The following is a 17,913-nucleotide window of genomic DNA, read 5'->3' as shown; positions in this document are numbered from 1 at the left end:
AGACAACAAAAAATGTTTCCTTTAGAGCACAAGCAAGCAGAATCATATAACAAAATTTGTTCAAATCCCTGCAATGTACAGAGAAGATTGTTCTCAACAAAAGTGGAGTTACTCTTTAACTTTGGGTGTGTATTAACAAGTGTTGCTATCAATACATTTACATTCTTTCACTAATCAGGCATAAACCAGAGTTAATATTCAACAAATAACTGTGATCATGAGCACTTACTTAAGAATCATACCATGCATTGCCAGGGTGACAAATAAAATGCCACTGCAGAGTTGCTCACACCCGTATATTATTGTTTAAGTGGAATTAAAGGTTGAAAATTGGCCAACACATGAGGTATAAATGAAGTCACATATGATGACGCAGGGCTGATGGTGCTGTGACGCAGTAACATGTATTATCTGCTTGGGTATTATTGCCCGTTGCTCGATTATGCAAACACCTATGAGTGTATGTCCTGGGCAAAGGACAAAGGGAGTGTCACTTGGAAGTAGACAGATCAGTTTATCCTTTCTAACCACAGTTAATGTGTCTATTAGCATCATACCTGCATCTCTACAGCGAAGCTTTTTAGAACCCTGCTAAAGGCTCATCTGGATACTGTATTGTGGATGGACTTCTAACCTATCAGGAAGAGACAGGAGGTAATCACATCACTGGGCATATGGGTTGTTTAACAGTGATACGGGGATCCATCATGTTGTTGTTAACTGAGAAGTTAAGGCTGCTAACCTCCAACCCCTCCCTATGTACTTATTCTTTTAGATATGTATCCTGGGATCAGTGGGATCCACTGCATTTAAAGCGTTCTCAGTAGTATACGTACTGACACAGGAGATTCCATTTATTTAACAAAACCTTACAGTACATATTCTTGAGTCCTTAAAGCGGTATGAAACCCAAAAATATAATATATTGCAGCTTACCAATCAGTAGATGTGCTGGCTGCGTTCGTTTTCTTTTTTCCGCTGTGTTTTCACCTGGTGATCTGGCCAGTAACACACCTCCAGTATTAGTGAGACACCACTATTGATGAAGGAGCACAGGAGCACCTTTAGACAGCAGTATTGTCAGTCTGGGGGGGAGTGTTAGATGTACTAGCATATTTAGATACATTAACGAACTGCAGCCAAACACCAGCTCACACTGCAATTACACAAGCAGTTACAGCAACCAACAGTTTATTTTTCTTTTGGGATAAAGTTTTTACATGAATAAATAAAAGCTGATCATTGTAAGCACTCCTGTCAGTGGTAAATGATTTGTCTCAACACTCTGATACATTTTGCAGAACTGCTTGATCTGTTGAAAAATACCAGACTTACTGGCTGGATCACCAAATACAAATAAAGGAAAGAAAGCCTAAAAAAGAAAACTTATGTAGCCATCACATCTAAGAATTGGTAACCTACAATACAATAAAAGTTTGCTTTTGGGTTTAATTAGTGGCATCGCTACAGGGGGGCAATTGCCCTCCTAGGTTATTCCTTTTCTCCTCGTGTGCCCCCCCCCCCCCCGAAATTAGGCGTTCTGCCACCTGGGGGGGGGGGTCCTGACAAGTGGAACAGGGCTCTGCTGCCATTAAGGGCAGTATCAGGGCACTTCCTGCATGCCCAAGCACCCATGCACCAGGTGCGGACTGCATCCGGTTGACACCCAGGGTCATCTTTAACCCAGGGCAAGAGGGTGCATGGAAGCCCCAGCATTCAGAGGAGGAAGATGTACCTTCCTCCTCCAGAGCTGCTCTACTTCTAATGGTATACTTCCCGACTCCGGGCTTCCTGCTGACAATGGAATGAGCTGGGAGTCCAAAGGGACTCTAGACTCTAGAGGGAGGAAGGACAAGCTCCTCCAGGTCCTAGAGCTGTGTACACCGACAGCAACATCACCACACTATCCACAGCACTTGTATTGTACTGTGCAGTCTCTGACCATCTTCTGCACTATGCCCGCAGTCTCTGACCATCTCCTGTAGTATGTCTACAGTCTCTGATAATCTCCTGTAGTATGTCTGCAGTCTCTGACAATCTGCTGTAGTATTTCAGCAGTGTCTGATCCTCTCCTGTAATATGTCTGCAGTGTCTGATCACCTCCTGTAATATGTCAGCAGTCTCTAACCATACCCTTTTTATTATTTCTTCAGTCTCTGATCCTGTCCTGTAGTATGTTTGCAGTCTCTGACCATCTCCTGTAGTATTTTCGCAGTCTCTGATAATCTCCTGTAGTGTGTTTGCAGTCTCTGACCATCTCCTGTAGTATGTCTGCAGTCTGTAACCATCTCCTGTAGTATTTCAGCAGTCTCTGACCACCTCCTGTAGTATTTATTCTGTCTCTGATCCTCTCCTGTACTATGTCTGCAGTCCCTGACCATCTCCTGTAGTAAGTCTGCAGTCTCTGACCTTCTCCTGTAGTATGTCTGCAGTCTCTGATCCTCTCCTGTAGTATGTCTGCAGACTGTGAGTTATCCTCTCTTTCCAAAATCTCAAACAATATCTGAGGAAGAAAGGAAAACTCTTGAAAGCTTGTCTTGTAAGTGTGAGGTTAGTAAAATAAAAAGGTATCATTGCATACCGTATTAGTCTTGTATTCTGTAATCCTACTTATATATACAGTACTTATTTCTGCAGTGGTATGATTTAGTGGTGAAAATTATAATTACCCAGGTTTGACTTTGGCATCCTATGCGCACCCCCCCCCCCCTCCCCTAATATATTGTTCCTAGAGTCATCGCTGGGTTTTAATTTAAGTGAAAGAAAGTTAAAGTGATTGTAAAGGTAATATTTTGAAATAGCAGACATGTCATACCAGGGGTGGACTGACCATTTGGAAACTCGGGCACTGCCCGAGGGCCCGGGGTCAGCAGGGGGCCCCATGAGATGCCCCTGGTACCATTTTCATAGGCTTTTTTGAGTTTGGGCAAGGACACAGGGGCCCCATGATCCCCTATTGCCCGGGGGCCCCATGAGTTGTCAGTCCGCCCCTGTGTCATACTCAATGGTTTTGCATAGAGATGAGCGAATTATTCAAAAATTCGGTTCGGCTGATTCGCCGAATTCGCCGAATAAATTCACTTCGAGCCGAATATATTCGCTGCGAATTTAACTTATAAAAAGGGTGTTTCTAGGCTTCAGAGAGCCTTTATATTAGTGCAGAACACTGTACCTTTAATTTAAATGCCCTTGGAGTCTGCTGGGGAAGAGAAATAATACTGTCAGTCAGTATGACATGCAGATGAGTGCCGTCGATCTTAGAATCACCGCACACTTCACTCATTTGGGCAGTCACGGGGCCAAAACCAGAGTGTGGAGCCACAGTGTGGCGGTGGAGGCAGCAGCAATGGGAGACCATACAGCACCCTATGACAAAATGGAACCCACCAGCAGTGTGAGGAGACCTGAAAGTGGCACATGGCAGAGTGTGGCGATGGAGACAGCAGCAATGGGAGGCCGTACAGGGACCCATGACACACTCTGGACCTGGCAGCAGCATGAGGAGGCGGTACGGGGCCCATGACAGATTACGGGCCTGGCAGCAGCATGAGGAGTCGGTACGGGGGCCCATGGCAGATTACGGGCCTGGCAGCAGCATGAGGAGGCGGTACAGGGGCCCATGGCAGAGTGGCGGAGCGTAAGCAGCTAAAATTGAAGGCCATACAGAGGCCTATGTTAAAAAGTCCCCCCAGCAGCAGCGTGGGGAGATGACTATCAAGAGTCCAATGGCAGAGTGGCGGAGCAGAAGCAGCTTCAATTGAAGGCCATACACAGGCCTAGGTTTAAAAGTCCCTCACAGTTAATTCCAATAACGAACTCTACTCCTCCGTGCAATCTACTTACGAGACCCTGGGCAGGTCTGGGTCCAATTTGTGGTAGAGACTGGTTTTGTTCAGCCATGCTTGAGCGAGTAATAACAGGTCTGTGCTGCCCTTTGGTGTCTGGCTTAATGCGCACAACACTGAACGTCCCAGCGTTTGTCAACGATTTGCCGTTAAGTGATGCAAACCCGCTGAACCACGTTCATGAGGAGCCGGTACAGGGGGCCATGAATCAGTATGGACCTGGCAGCAGCGTGAGCAGACGACAGAGGCACATGGCGCAGGGTGGCGGTGTAGGCAGCATTATTCTGAAGCCATACACAGGCCTAGGTTAAAAAGCGGAAGCCGTCAGCAGCGTGAGCAGACGACAGAGACACATGGCGCAGGGTGGCGGTGGATGCAGCAGTATTTGGAAGCCAAACACAGGCCTCGGTTAAAAAGCGGAAGCCGTCAGCAGCGTGAGCAGACGACAGAGGCACATGGCGCAGGGTGGCGGTGGAGGCAGCAGCAATGGAAGGCCATACAGCACCCTATCACAAAATGGAACCCACCAACAGTGTAAGGAGACCTGAAAGTGGCACATGGCAGAGTCTGGCGATGAAGTCAGCAGCAATGGGAGGCCGTACAGGGACCCATGACACACTCTGGACCTGGCAGCAGCAAGAGGAGGCAGTACAGGGGCCCATGGCAAAGTGGCGAAGCGTAAGCAGCTTAAATTGAAGGCCATACAGAGGCCTATGTTAAAAAGTCCCCCCAGCAGCAGTGTGGGGAGACGACTATCAAGAGTCCAATGGCAGAGTGGCGGAGCAGAAGCAGCTTCAATTGAAGGCCATACACAGGCCTAGGTTAAAAAGTCCCCCCAGCAGCAGCGTGGGGAGACGACTATCAAGAGTCCAATGGCACAGTGGCGGAGCGGAAGCAGCTTCAATTGAAGGCCATACACAGGCCTAGGTTAAAAAGTCCCCCCAGCAGCAGTGTGGGGAGATGACTATCAAGAGTCCAATGGCTGAGTGGCGATCCGGGAAGTCAGCGTTGTGATTGCAGATGCAATGCAGAGATTCTATGAGGTGATGCCGTGGGTGCGAAGAAGATCATATACCGTCGTACTTCCATCCATAAGACGGAACAACCTGCGAACCGGGAGCTTTATTGCCCTGACCCGCTGAGCAGCTTCTGGGATACCCAAGAGGCCCATGGCAGAGTGGCGGAGCGTAAGCAGCTTCAATTAAAGGCCATACAGAGGCCTATGTTAAAAAGTCCCCCCAGCAGCAGCGTGGGGAGACGACTATCAAGAGTCCAATGGCAGAGTGGCGGAGCGGAAGCAGCTTTAATTGAAGACCATACACAGGCCTAGGTTAAAAAGTCCCCCCAGCAGCAGTGTGGGGAGACGACTATCAAGAGTCCAATGGCTGAGTGGCGATCCGGGAAGTCAGCGTTGTGATTGCAGATGCAATGCAGAAATTTTATGAGGTAATGCCGTGGGTGCGAAGAAGATCATATACCGTCGTACTTCCATCCATAAGACGGAACAACCTGCGAACCGGGAGCTTTATTGCCCTGACCCGCTGAGCAGCTTCTGGGATACCCAAGAGTTTGGCTTCTGTGGGGAATATGGTTGAAAACTGAAACTTAAAGGCATGTTGACGGAAGGGCACCAGTGTCAGTGCTCCGGAGGGAATATAGCTTCAAAGCTGACACTTAAAGGTATATCGACGGTCAGAGACCACAGGAAGTGGAGCTTGCGTCTTAAATCGACTGAATGTGGCAGACGTGAAACGTCTACGGGCCGTATATGAAACGGGTTGTTCCTCTTTCTGGAATAAGTGTTGGAAATGGCCACTCTTTTTGGTGTGACGTTTTGTCTATTTAATTCCGATAACGGACTCTACTCCTCCGTGCAATCTAGTTACGAGACCCTGGGCAGGTCTGGGTCCAATTTGTGGTAGAGACTGGTTTTGTTCAGCCATGCTTGAGCGAGTAATAACAGGTCTGTGCTGCCCTTTGGTGTCTGGCTTAATGCGCACAACACTGAACGTCCCAGCATTTGTCAACGATTTGCCGTTAAGTGATGCAAACCCGCTGAACCACGTTCATGAGGAGCCGGTACAGGGGGCCATGAATCAGTATGGACCTGGCAGCAGTGTGAGGAGACCCGAAAGTGGCACATGGCGCAGGGTGGCGGTGGAGGCAGCAGTATTCGGAAGACATACACAGGACTAGTTTAAAAAGCGGAAGCCGTCAGCAGCGTGAGCAGACGACAGAGGCACATGGCGCAGGGTGGCGGTGGAGGCAGCAGTATTCGGAAGCCATACACAGGCCTAGGTTAAAAAGCGGAAGCCGTCAGCAGCGTGAGCAGACGACAGAGGCACATGGCGCAGGGTGGCGGTGGAGGCAGCAGTATTCGGAAGCCATATACAGGCCTAGGTTTAAAACTGGAACCCAGCAGCGTGAGCAGACGACAAAGACGCACATGGCAGAGGATGGATCTGGCAGCAGTATGAGAAGGCAGTACAGGGGCCCGTGGCACAGTGTGGTGATGGGGGCTACAGCAACTGGATGCCTGAAAGTGGCCGATAGGGCTATATACTGCATGGAATTATAAAGTTGTAAAGACAGCGGCCTATAAGGCTATACACACTATAACAATCATGACTTGATTGACCATTGGCCTATAAGGCTATACACAGCATGAATATCATGACTTATTCTGAGAGTGGTTTGGAAGGCTATATACAAAAAGTAATTCATGAGCTGTCCGGACAGCGGACAATAAGTACATATATACAAATCAATTCATCAGCTGTCCAGCCAGCGGCCTCAAAGGCGACACATATAGAAAGCAATTCATGAGCTGTTCAGACAGCGGCCTCTAAGGCGACAGATATACAAAGCAATTCCCGAGGTGTTCAGGGAGCGGCCTGAACGGCTAGGTTATTACTAAATATATTTTTGTGGCCAAACATCGGCCTATAAATAGATGTCTACACAGTGACAAAAAATTATGTCGCCAGACAGCGGCCCCTAAGGCGACAGATATACAAAGCAATTCCCGCGAGCGCACAGGGCCCACAGTGTCTGAGGATGGACGTTGGCGCAGAAAGGCAGAGACCAACTGACTACATAGGTGGTTTTTATAGTACTTTATTTTGGCCTCCCTCTCAGCAGGTGTGAAAAAGGCCACCATTTTTGAACGGTAGCGAGGGTCCAACAAGGTGGACAGCCAAAAGTCATCCCTCTGTCTGATGGTTATTATTCGGCTGTCGCTACGCAAGCAACCGAGCATGCTATGGGCCATTTGTGCCAAGGAATGCGAGGGACTCCCTGCCTCCATCTCCACAGCATACTGCCACGGTGCGTCTGGGTCCTCTGTCTCCTCCTCCTCCTCTACCAGATGCTCCTGCTCCTCCACTCCTGTCCGCTGAGTGGAAAAACCACCCATTTCACTCAATAATTCCTGAGCACCAATGTCCTCCTCTACCTCCTCCTCTTCTTCCTGTCCTGCCCCCACAGGGGTCATGTGGCGTTGAGATCTGTGCGCCACGTCTACCGCACCCTGACCAGCCATTGTTAACAGCATTTGTTCCAGGACGTGCAACAGAGGAATGACGTCGTTCATCCCATAGTCCTGCCGACTCACGAATAGCGTGGCCTCCTCAAAGGGCCTGAGCAAGCGGCAGGTGTCACGCATGAGCTGCCAATGGCTGACATCTAAGTTACACAGGGGAGTACCTTTATCCGCTTGTAACATCAGGAAATCGGTGATGGCCTTTCGCTGTTCGTAAAGGCGGTCTAACATATGTAGGGTTGAATTCCACCTTGTTGCAACGTCGCAGATCAGGCGATGCTGTGGAATTCCGTTCTGCCGCTGCAGCTCAAGGAGGGTGTGCTTTGCGGTGTAGGAATGTCTGAAATGCATGCAAAGTTTACGTGACATTTTAAGGATGTCTTGCAGTGGGATGGTGGATTTTAGGAACCGCTTGACAACCAGATTGAACACGTGAGCCATGCATGGCGCATGGCACAACCTTCCTTGACGCAGAGCAGACACCATGTTCTTTCCGTTGTCGGTCAACATGGTTCCGATTTTCAGTTTGCGCGGAGACAGCCATCTGTCGATTTCTCTGTTCATTACACTCAGAAGTTCCTCCCCTGTGTGACTACGTTCGCCAAGGCATACCAGGTGCAGCACAGCGTGACACCGTTGCGCCCTGCACATGTGATATGCCGGTCGGGTAATGGGACTTGGCACGGGGGTGGCGGCTGAGGACACGGTGGAAGAAGAGGTGGTAGAGGCGGACATCTTTGCTGGACCAAGGACGTGCAAACGTGGAGGCAAAAGCGGCGTGACCTGTCCAAGTTGCTGGTGCGGCTGTGCCGGCACCACGTTCACCCAGTGGGCCGTAAATGACATGTACTGTCCCTGACCGTAGTTACAGCTCCACACGTCTGCGCTGCCATGCACTTTGGCAGAGACCGACATGCTCAAAGACTGGCCCACCATCTCTTCTACATGTGAATGCAGGGCTGGCACTGCCTTTTTGGCGAAGAAATGCCGGCTTGGCACTCTCCACCGCGGCTCGGCACAAGCCATCATTTCTCGGAAAGGTGCTGAGTCCACCACTTGGAAAGGGAGGGACTGCAGCACCAGCAACTTGGACGGGAGGACGTTCAGCTTCTGCACCGTCGGGTGCGTGCTCGCAAACTGTTGTCTCTTGGAAACGGTTTCCAAGAAAGACTGCTGACGGAATCCGTGAAGAGGAGTAGCAGGAGAAGGAGCATCTGAACGAGCGGAAGATGCCAACGAGCGACAACTCCCCTCAGCAGAGGTGTTGGAGCCTTGACTGGCTGATAGAGGGCGATTGACGTCGGGTGACGGAGCAAGTAACGGAGCGGGTGATGGAGCGGGGGCTGGGGCAGGCAGAACCGCCGTATCTTCATCACGGTTTTCCCAGGCCACCGAATGGCGACGCTGCATATGCTGACGCAACGCTGTAGTCCCAACATTGGCCCCCTGGCCACGCTTGACTTTCTGGCCACATAGTCGACATACGGCTACGTTTACTTCCTCGGGCGGCTTGACGAAAAATTGCCACACCGCCGAGTAGGAAACTTTGCCCCCGCTACTCCTCACTGGCTGACTGCTACTTCCTCCGTGCACACCGGCACCACTACTGGCCGTGGTGGTAGGCTGCAGTGGAGCTGGTGCTCTACTCCGTGGCCGTTTGGCTCCACTGACACTGCTGCGACCCTGCTGCCTCCTGGGCAACCCACCGACTGTTTTGCTCGCTGGCAAGCTGGCACCCTCTTCTCCTGATGATGCGGAAGCAATAGCCTGATGACGACGAGGCTGCCAAGTGCGATCAGCCTCATCATCATCAATTAGGGTCTCCGCGTCACTACTAGCCCCCTCGGCTGCGTGTGGGTCAGGAGACAGACCTGTCTCTAGACCGGCTACCGAGCCACTCTCCTCGCCAGTACTTCTTCGCTTGGCTGCTGAAGAGGCGGATGTCTCCCCCCGTTCCTGACCGCCCTCTGTTAGCTCTTCCTCACTGTACAGTGGGGCTGAGCCCACAGCATGCGATACTTCGCTTGGTGAGGGAACACCAAAGGACAGGGGCAGGTAGAGGACACGTGATTTCAGTGGGCTTGCTCCCGGGCCATGCCAACTAACGGTTGTGTCTGGCGTACCCACCGACCGTTGGCTGTAGGTGTCAGAGGTGACCTGGGAAGAGGAAGACGACCGAGTCAACCAATCGATGACGGCAGGGTTGTCGGTGGAGACACGACCGCTGGATGACACCGGGAGCACTGGCCTCTGGCTGCGACTAGTGCTGCCTCGACCTCTTCCTCTGCTGCCACGTCTGCTCGCTCCTGAAACATTGCCTCCTCTGCCACTCCTCTGTGTGTTGTCTGACATACTCTTTAATTCAATAAGCACCCCAAAAATAAAAACGGATTTAACTCTTTGAACGTACAATAGTGGTTGTGAAGCAGAAAGTCAGTTTATTTAGCACAATCGGTCAATTGAAGCTTGCCGTTGGCTGGAAACTGTACGTTTATGTCACTGGAATGCACTAATCACCCAAAAAATATTACCGCCAGCCGGCGTGTATATGGATTTAACTCTTTGAACGTACAATAGTGGTTGTGAAGCAGAAAATCAGTTTATTTAGCACAATCGGTCAATTGCAGCTTGCCGTTGGCTGTAAACTGTACGTTTATGTCACTGGAATGCACTAATCACCCAAAAATATTACCGCCACCCGGCGTGTAAATGGATCTAACTCTTTGAACGTACAATAGTGGTTGTGAAGCAGAAAGTCCGTTTATTTAGCACAATCGGTCAATTGCAGCTTGCCGTTGGCTGTAAACTGTACGTTTATGTCACTGGAATGCACTAATCACCCAAAAAATATTACCGCCACCTGGCGTGTAAATGGATCTAACTCTTTGAACGTACAATAGTGGTTGTGAAGCAGAAAGTCAGTTTATTTAGCACAATCGGTCAATTGCAGCTTGCCGTTGGCTGGAAACTGTACGTTTATGTCACTGGAATGCACTAATCACCCAAAAAATATTACCGCCACCCGGCGTGTATATGGATTTAACTCTTTGAACGTACAATAGTGGTTGTGAAGCAGAAAGTCAGTTTATTTAGCACAATCGGTCAATTGAAGCTTGCCGTTGGCTGGAAACTGTACGTTTATGTCACTGGAATGCACTAATCACCCAAAAAATATTACCGCCACCCGGCGTGTAAATGGATCTAACTCTTTGAACGTACAATAGTGGTTGTGAAGCAGAAAGTCAGTTTATTTAGCACAATCGGTCAATTGCAGCTTGCCGTTGGCTGGAAACTGTACGTTTATGTCACTGGAATGCACTAATCACCCAAAAAATATTACCGCCACCCGGCATGTATATGGATTTAACTCTTTGAACGTACAATAGTGGTTGTGAAGCAGAAAGTCAGTTTATTTAGCACAATCGGTCAATTGCAGCTTGCCGTTGGCTGGAAACTGTACGTTTATGTCACTGGAATGCACTAATCACCCAAAAAATATTACCGCCACCCGGCGTGTAAATGGATCTAACTCTTTGAACGTACAATAGTGGTTGTGAAGCAGAAAGTCAGTTTATTTAGCACAATCGGTCAATTGCAGCTTGCCGTTGGCTGGAAACTGTACGTTTATGTCACTGGAATGCACTAATCACCCAAAAAATATTACCGCCACCCGGCGTGTAAATGGATCTAACTCTTTGAACGTACAATAGTGGTTGTGAAGCAGAAAGTCAGTTTATTTAGCACAATCGGTCAATTGCAGCTTGCCGTTGGCTGGAAACTGTACGTTTATGTCACTGGAATGCACTAATCACCCAAAAAATATTACCGCCAGCCGGCGTGTAAATGGATTTAACTCTTTGAACGTACAATAGTGGTTGTGAAGCAGAAAGTCAGTTTATTTAGCACAATCGGTCAATTGCAGCTTGCCGTTGGCTGGAAACTGTACGTTTATGTCACTGGAATGCACTAATCACCCAAAAAATATTACCGCCACCCGGCGTGTAAATGGATCTAACTCTTTGAACGTACAATAGTGGTTGTGAAGCAGAAAGTCAGTTTATTTAGCACAATCGGTCAATTGCAGCTTGCCGTTGGCTGGAAACTGTACGTTTATGTCACTGGAATGCACTAATCACCCAAAAAATATTACCGCCAGCCGGCGTGTAAATGGATTTAACTCTTTGAACGTACAATAGTGGTTGTGAAGCAGAAAGTCAGTTTATTTAGCACAATCGGTCAATTGAAGCTTGCCGTTGGCTGGAAACTGTACGTTTATGTCACTGGAATGCACTAATCACCCAAAAAATATTACCGCCAGCCGGCGTGTAAATGGATTTAACTCTTTGAACGTACAATAGTGGTTGTGAAGCAGAAAGTCAGTTTATTTTGCACAATCGGCAAACTGCAGCACCAACTGTGCACGACAGCCACCAAAAAAAAAAGGGTGTATGTCACTTTAAATTTTCGATTCTTTGATAGCTGTGGCCCTAAGTAACGATTCTGTGTCCCTGAGTAACGATTCTGTGTCCCTGAGTAACGATTCTGTGTCCCTGAGTAACGATTCTGTGCCCCTAAAGTCTCTGTGGCCCTAACTCTGTCCCTTAATACACACAGGTCTGTCTCTCTTGAATGACCGGAGGCTAATGGAGAATTCTAAGATGGCCGCGATTTATAGTGCTGGCTGGCTGCTGATTGGCTAATGCGATCACATGTCATGAATGCATTATGGGTCAGCGCGCCTTGTCTGCGCGCCTTCCCAGAGATCCCCGCCCCATCTTCTCTGTCCATTTTCTCCGTGGCCACACATGTCGCCGCCATTTTTGGGAAAATTCGATTCGTGCATCCGAAGTTTGCTAATCTTCGGATTCGTCGCAAATAGAATTTTTCCAAATCTTCGGAACGAATTCCACTTCGTCATGTTCGATTCGCTCATCTCTAGTTTTGCACAGAGCAGCCCTGATCCTACTCCTCTGGTGTTCGACTTTGGTGATCCTGGCTCTTCTCACTTTCTGAGTGCCTCCTGAGCCAGGCTCTGTGTGTCCATTGACACACACAGCGCAACTTGACTCCACCCCCCTGCTCTCTCCTCACAGACTGTGATGGCTCTCACTGCTGCCTCCATGTCCAGTGAGGGGAGAGAGAGGAGAGAGCTGCTGCTCTTTGGCACAGAACTGGTGTCAGGAAACTAGTGCAGCTAATACTAATTATTCTACAATTAATGCTAATTCTTCTGCAGCTCATGTAAATTCTTCTTCAGTACACAGAACAAGCTAATATCCAGCTTGCACTGACGCGTAGGCACATTTCTATGCGCCATTGTGCATCGGCGCACACGTCTTCCCGCATTGATCACTGGATGTTCTTCAGCTTCCTGTGATCCGTCTCCTGTGTTTCTGTTTGTACTGACCAATTTTCTCTTGCTGACCCGGCTTGTTCCTGACCTTGCTCTGTGGATTCTGGATTGTGACCTCGGCTTGTTTTAGACCATTCTCTGCCTGATCTCCTAGTGCTGACCTCAGCTTGCTACTGGACCTCGCTTTGCTTGCTAACCTGGTACTGACCCCAGCCTGCCTCTTGACCATGCTGCTCTCTTACTGTGCATTACCCTGGCTCACCTCGACTACATCCCTGACTGTGGCAGTCACCTGCTATCAAACTATCAGCACCCATGCTTCTTTGAGCCTTGTACCTCTGTCACCAGATCCAGGGGTGCAAGGGAAGGCCTCTTGTCAACCTGGCCTCCAACCAAGGTACATGACAAATGGATTGAGATCTTGCTTAGGTAAGTATGTAGGGGGGTTGAGGGGAGCTGAACACAAAATGTTTTTTTTTTACCTTAACTCAGAGAATGCAATAAGGTTAAAAACCCTTCTGCCATTAGAACCGCTTGAAAGTAAATGTAAACCTATTAACCCTCCTTCATAACCAAGCCATTTTTTACGATACTGTAAAGCATTGCATTCATTTAACTGATAATTGCGTGCTCATGCAACACTGTACACAAATTTAATTAACATCATTTTTTCACTATAAATGAAAAAAGACCAAACATTTTGAGAAAAAAAACATTTATTACTTTCTGCTATAAAGCTTATCCAATAAAATTTTTTTTTTATAAATAACATAAATTCATAAATTTAGGAAAATATGTATTCTGCTACATGTCTTTGGGAGAAAAATAAGTGTATATTGATTGGTTTGCATGAAAGTTATAGCGTCTACAAATAACGGTGTATATATACTGGAATTTTGTTTTTTTTTTATACTAGTAATGGCGGTGATCAGAGACTTATAGTGGGACTGTAATAGTAGTCTGACAATGGCTAGCTGACACTGACATCACCAGTGACAAAAATACAGTGATAATACAGTGATCAGTGCAAATAAAATGCACTGACATTGTACTAATGCCACTGGGCAGGAAGAGGTTAACATCTGGGGCAATCAAAGGGTTAACTATATGCCTAACTACACTATATTGCCAAAAGTATTGGTAATCAACTTAAAAAACAGCGCAAAACACAAAATCAATCAGTATATGTGAAAAAAATTAATAAATACCTTATCCTATAAATAATATTAATAAAAATATTACAATTTAATATGTGTCAAAAACAAAAAAGTCCAGTGACATATACAAAAAACAAAAAGTCCAGTGACACATACAAAGAAACGTCCAGTGACCAAAAAAACATATATTTTCATAAAATTCTTCAGTGCCAATAGTAATCCTTCCACCATCCACCAGTGCAAAACCAACATGAACCGCACTCACCAGATATTTGGTGAGTATAACGCCTTTCAGGATTATTCTACCTCTGCTCTTAACTAGAAAAACGCATTGACTCCTGCTGCTTTCTCTGGGTAAATGCATCTATCTCCTACCTCCGCTCTTAACTAGAAAAACGCATTGACTCCTGTTAAATTCAGAACAAATGGTGTATTTATATTTGTGTATATGTTGACCAGTTCTCACCTCCAGCTGCACCCAGTTTACGACTGTAGCCTGTTCCCAATGAAACATCCCCCACTATTCATGTGATCCTTATCAGCTTCTAATTGGGGTGGAGTTGAATGCTCATTTGAGCATCTCCCTATAAATTTAGATCAGCTCATGGGGGAGATCACTGATGGGGGGCACAGTCTCTGATGGGGGTGCTGCTTTAGTTCGAGTGCTGCGCTGAACGAGTGCGAAGCAGTTAAACACAGCAGTTGAACTAAAGCAGGAGAACTTAAGCAGCAGGAAGACACAACAACAACAGCAAGAAACTCTACTGCACGCTGGACAGACTGCAAGCAAACACCCTGGGAAACATCTCTTACATACCTGAGTCCCACTCCATGTACCTTTATATAATATGCCCCCTCTTCTCCTCTTCATATTACTATCCTCTGTTCCCAAATCTCATTTCTTTCCCCCTCTGCTCCACCCCAAAACTTGTACATCTCCCCCTCATTGCTATCATCTCCCTACTATTGCTCTCATCACCTCCCCAAAATGCCTCTTCCACTCCTTCTCATTTTCCTTTCCTCCGTTCCCAAAATCTATTCACTATATCCCTCTGCTCCTCCCAAACATTTGTATATTGTGTCCTCACTGCTTCCTTCGCCCCTCTACGGCACCCACCACTTCCTCCTATTACTCCACTCTCCCACTGACCCAAACACCTCCACTAGTAGTTTCTCACACTCCTGCACATCCCGCTCCCATGCCCCCTTTCTCACCCTTCTCCTCCTCCTAACCGCGGGGGACATCTCCTCGAATCCTGGCTCTCCACCACCTCCCTCACCCGCCGAACACCCTCCCGCCTCCACGTCCTGCCACAAACCCCGCAACTTAGTATCTGTCCCCCTGCTCCCTAAAATCTCCCCCCCCCCCCGTTTTCATGTGCACTCCTGAACGCCCGATCGGTGTGCAACAAGCTTACCGCCATCCACGACCTCTTTGTTTCCCGCTCTCTCAACCTCCTAGCGATTATGGAAACCTGGATCCAGGCCACTGACTCTACCTCCCCTGCTGCACTCTCCTACGGAGGTCTCACCTGGACCCACTCACCCAGGCCTAACGGTCGTAAAGGTGGTGGGGTTGGTCTGCTCCTGTCACTGCAGAGCACCTTCCGAGTCCTCCCAAACCCCCCCTCCCTATCCTTCTCCTCCTTCGAGGCCCACTGCGTCCGACTATTCTCCCCAACCCCCCTGAAGATTGCTGTGATATATCGGCCTCCTGGATCCATATCCCGCTTCTTGGATGACTTTTGCTCCTGGCTACCCTTCTTCCTCTCCTCTGAACTACCCACCATAATCCTTGGGGATTTCAACATCCTTGTCAACCTCAACAACCCGGACACATCCCATCTCCTCCACTTAACCTTCTCCTTTGCACTTGCACAGTGCATACAATCCACCACCCACTCCAACGGTAATATCCTTGATCTTGTCTTCTCCAACCGCTGCGCTCCCCACAACCTCACTAACACCCCCTTCCCTCTCTCTGACCACAACCTGATCACTTTCTTGATCTCCTCATCCTCCAACGCCTACCCCTCCAAATGTCACACTACTACCAGCCGTAACCTCCGCAACTTTAACCCTGCCCCCCTCCACTCTGCAGCTGATCAACTCCACGACAGCATCCTCCCCCTGTCTTGCCCCGACTTGGCTATGACCGCCTACAACAACGCGCTGTCAACAGCCCTTGACTCACTAGCGCCTTTAACTACGCGCAACATCAGACCCCGACCGCTCCAGCCCTGGCAGACTGATCACACCAAAACCCTCAAACTACACAGTCATGCCCTGGAGCGACTATGGCGCAAAACCAAATCCCAACAAGCCTTCACACACTACAAATCTGCCTTTCGCACCTACACCTCCTCCCTCCACGCAGCCAAACAGGCCTACTTCTTGACCCTCATCAAGGCCCTCTCCTCCAATCCTCGCCGACTCTTCTCCACCTTCAACTCTCTACTCTCTCCACCCCCACCTCCACCCAGCACCTCACTCACCGCCCTTGAGATTGCCAATCACTTCAAAAACAAGATTGACACAATTTGCAAGGACATCGCCGCAACTCACACGCCCTCTCAACCCGTGCCCTCTCACACAGCTACCCCCTCATCCTCCCTCCCCCTCGACATAACCCACAGGGACTTTGTCGCTGCTCAAACTCCCTCCAACCCCGTTCTCCCTCACTTAGCTACCCCCTCATCACCCCTCTCCCACAGCCCCACCACTGCTCTGACCTCCACTTCCACCCCACCCTACATTCCTCATACTGAAGCTCCCCCAACACTCCGCACCTTTGACCTTACTACCATCGAGGAAGTCTCCAAGATCCTCTCTGATGGCCGCCTCACCACCTGCCCCCTCGACCCTATCCCCTCACAACTCCTACGACCTCCCTCCCCCTCCATCCTACGCTCCCTCACCCACATCTTCAATCTCTCCCTCTCCTCAGGCATTTTCCCCTCCCCTCTGAAACATGCACACATCACCCCCATACTTAAAAAGCCCTCCCTGGACCCCATTGACCCGAATAACCTCAGACCCATCTCCCTGATTCCATTTACATCTAAACTCCTGGAACGCCTCGTCTACACCCGCCTATGCTCTCACCTCAACGACAACCACCTCCTCGATCCCCTACAGTCCAGCTTCCGTCCCCTACACTCCACCGAAACCGCCTTACTCAAACTCTCCAACGACCTGCTAACCGCCAAAGCTAATGGCCACTATTCAGTGCTCTTACTCCTTGACCTCTCTGCGGCCTTCGACACAGTTGATCACCCCCTCCTCCTCAAAAAACTACACTCCCCCAGCCTCAGAGATTCTGCTCTCTGCTGGCTCTCATCCTACCTGTCACAACGCTCCTTCAGCGTTACCTATAACGCTACCACCTCCCCCTGTATCCCCCTCTCTGTTGGGGTCCCTCAAGGCTCTGTCCTTGGGCCCCTTCTCTTCTCCATCTACACCTGCTCCTTTGGCCAACTCATACACTCACGGCTTCAACTACCACCTCTATGCCGACGACACACAAATCTATCTCTCAACCCCCCACCTCATCCCCTCGGTCTCTGCCCGAATCACACACCTACTGAGCGACATATCAGACTGGATGTCGCTCCACTTCCTTAAACTGAACCTCTCCAAAACCGAGTTTCTTGTCTTTCCCCCAGCCCAGACACCACCCCCCATTGACTTCTCCATCACATCCAACAACGCCACCATCAAATCCGCCCCACAGGCCAGAGTATTTGGTGTCATTCTGGACTCCAACCTATCCTTCCAGCCCCAAGTCCAATCTTTAACTAACTCATGCAGACTCCACCTCCGCAACATCGCCAAAATACGCACGTTCCTAACCCCAGAAACCACTAAACAGCTCATCCACTCCCTCATCATATCACGACTCGACTACTGCAACTCCCTCCTCACTGGTCTGCCTCGCCGCTGGCTATCCCCGCTTCAGTCGATCCTGAATACGGCTGCCAGACTCATTCACCTTTCCAACCGCTCCGTTTCCGCCAC

The 17,913-nt window shown here is 49.0% G+C and overlaps 1 protein-coding gene across 2 annotated transcripts in view; it reads left to right on the top strand.

Annotated features, from left to right (window-relative positions):
- Window positions 1-526: 526 nt before the first annotated feature.
- EPS8L3 (EPS8 signaling adaptor L3) overlaps window positions 527-17,913 on the top strand; it is a 195,144-nt gene continuing 177,757 nt past the window's right edge. For both annotated transcript variants that reach the window (XM_089681197.1, XM_089681196.1), the window contains exon 1: window positions 527-654. The gene's annotated coding sequence lies outside the window, so the exon portion shown is untranslated. The remainder of the gene's footprint in view (window positions 655-17,913) is intronic.

The sequence above is a fragment of the Staurois parvus genome, unplaced genomic scaffold (genome assembly GCF_062004578.1).
Source record: "Staurois parvus isolate SC_StPar_1 unplaced genomic scaffold, SC_StPar_1.0 ptg000261l, whole genome shotgun sequence".
In the NCBI taxonomy this organism is placed as follows: Eukaryota; Metazoa; Chordata; class Amphibia; order Anura; family Ranidae; genus Staurois; species Staurois parvus.
The sequence above is the reverse complement of the archived record's forward strand: the minus strand, read 5'-3'. Positions and strand labels throughout refer to the sequence as shown.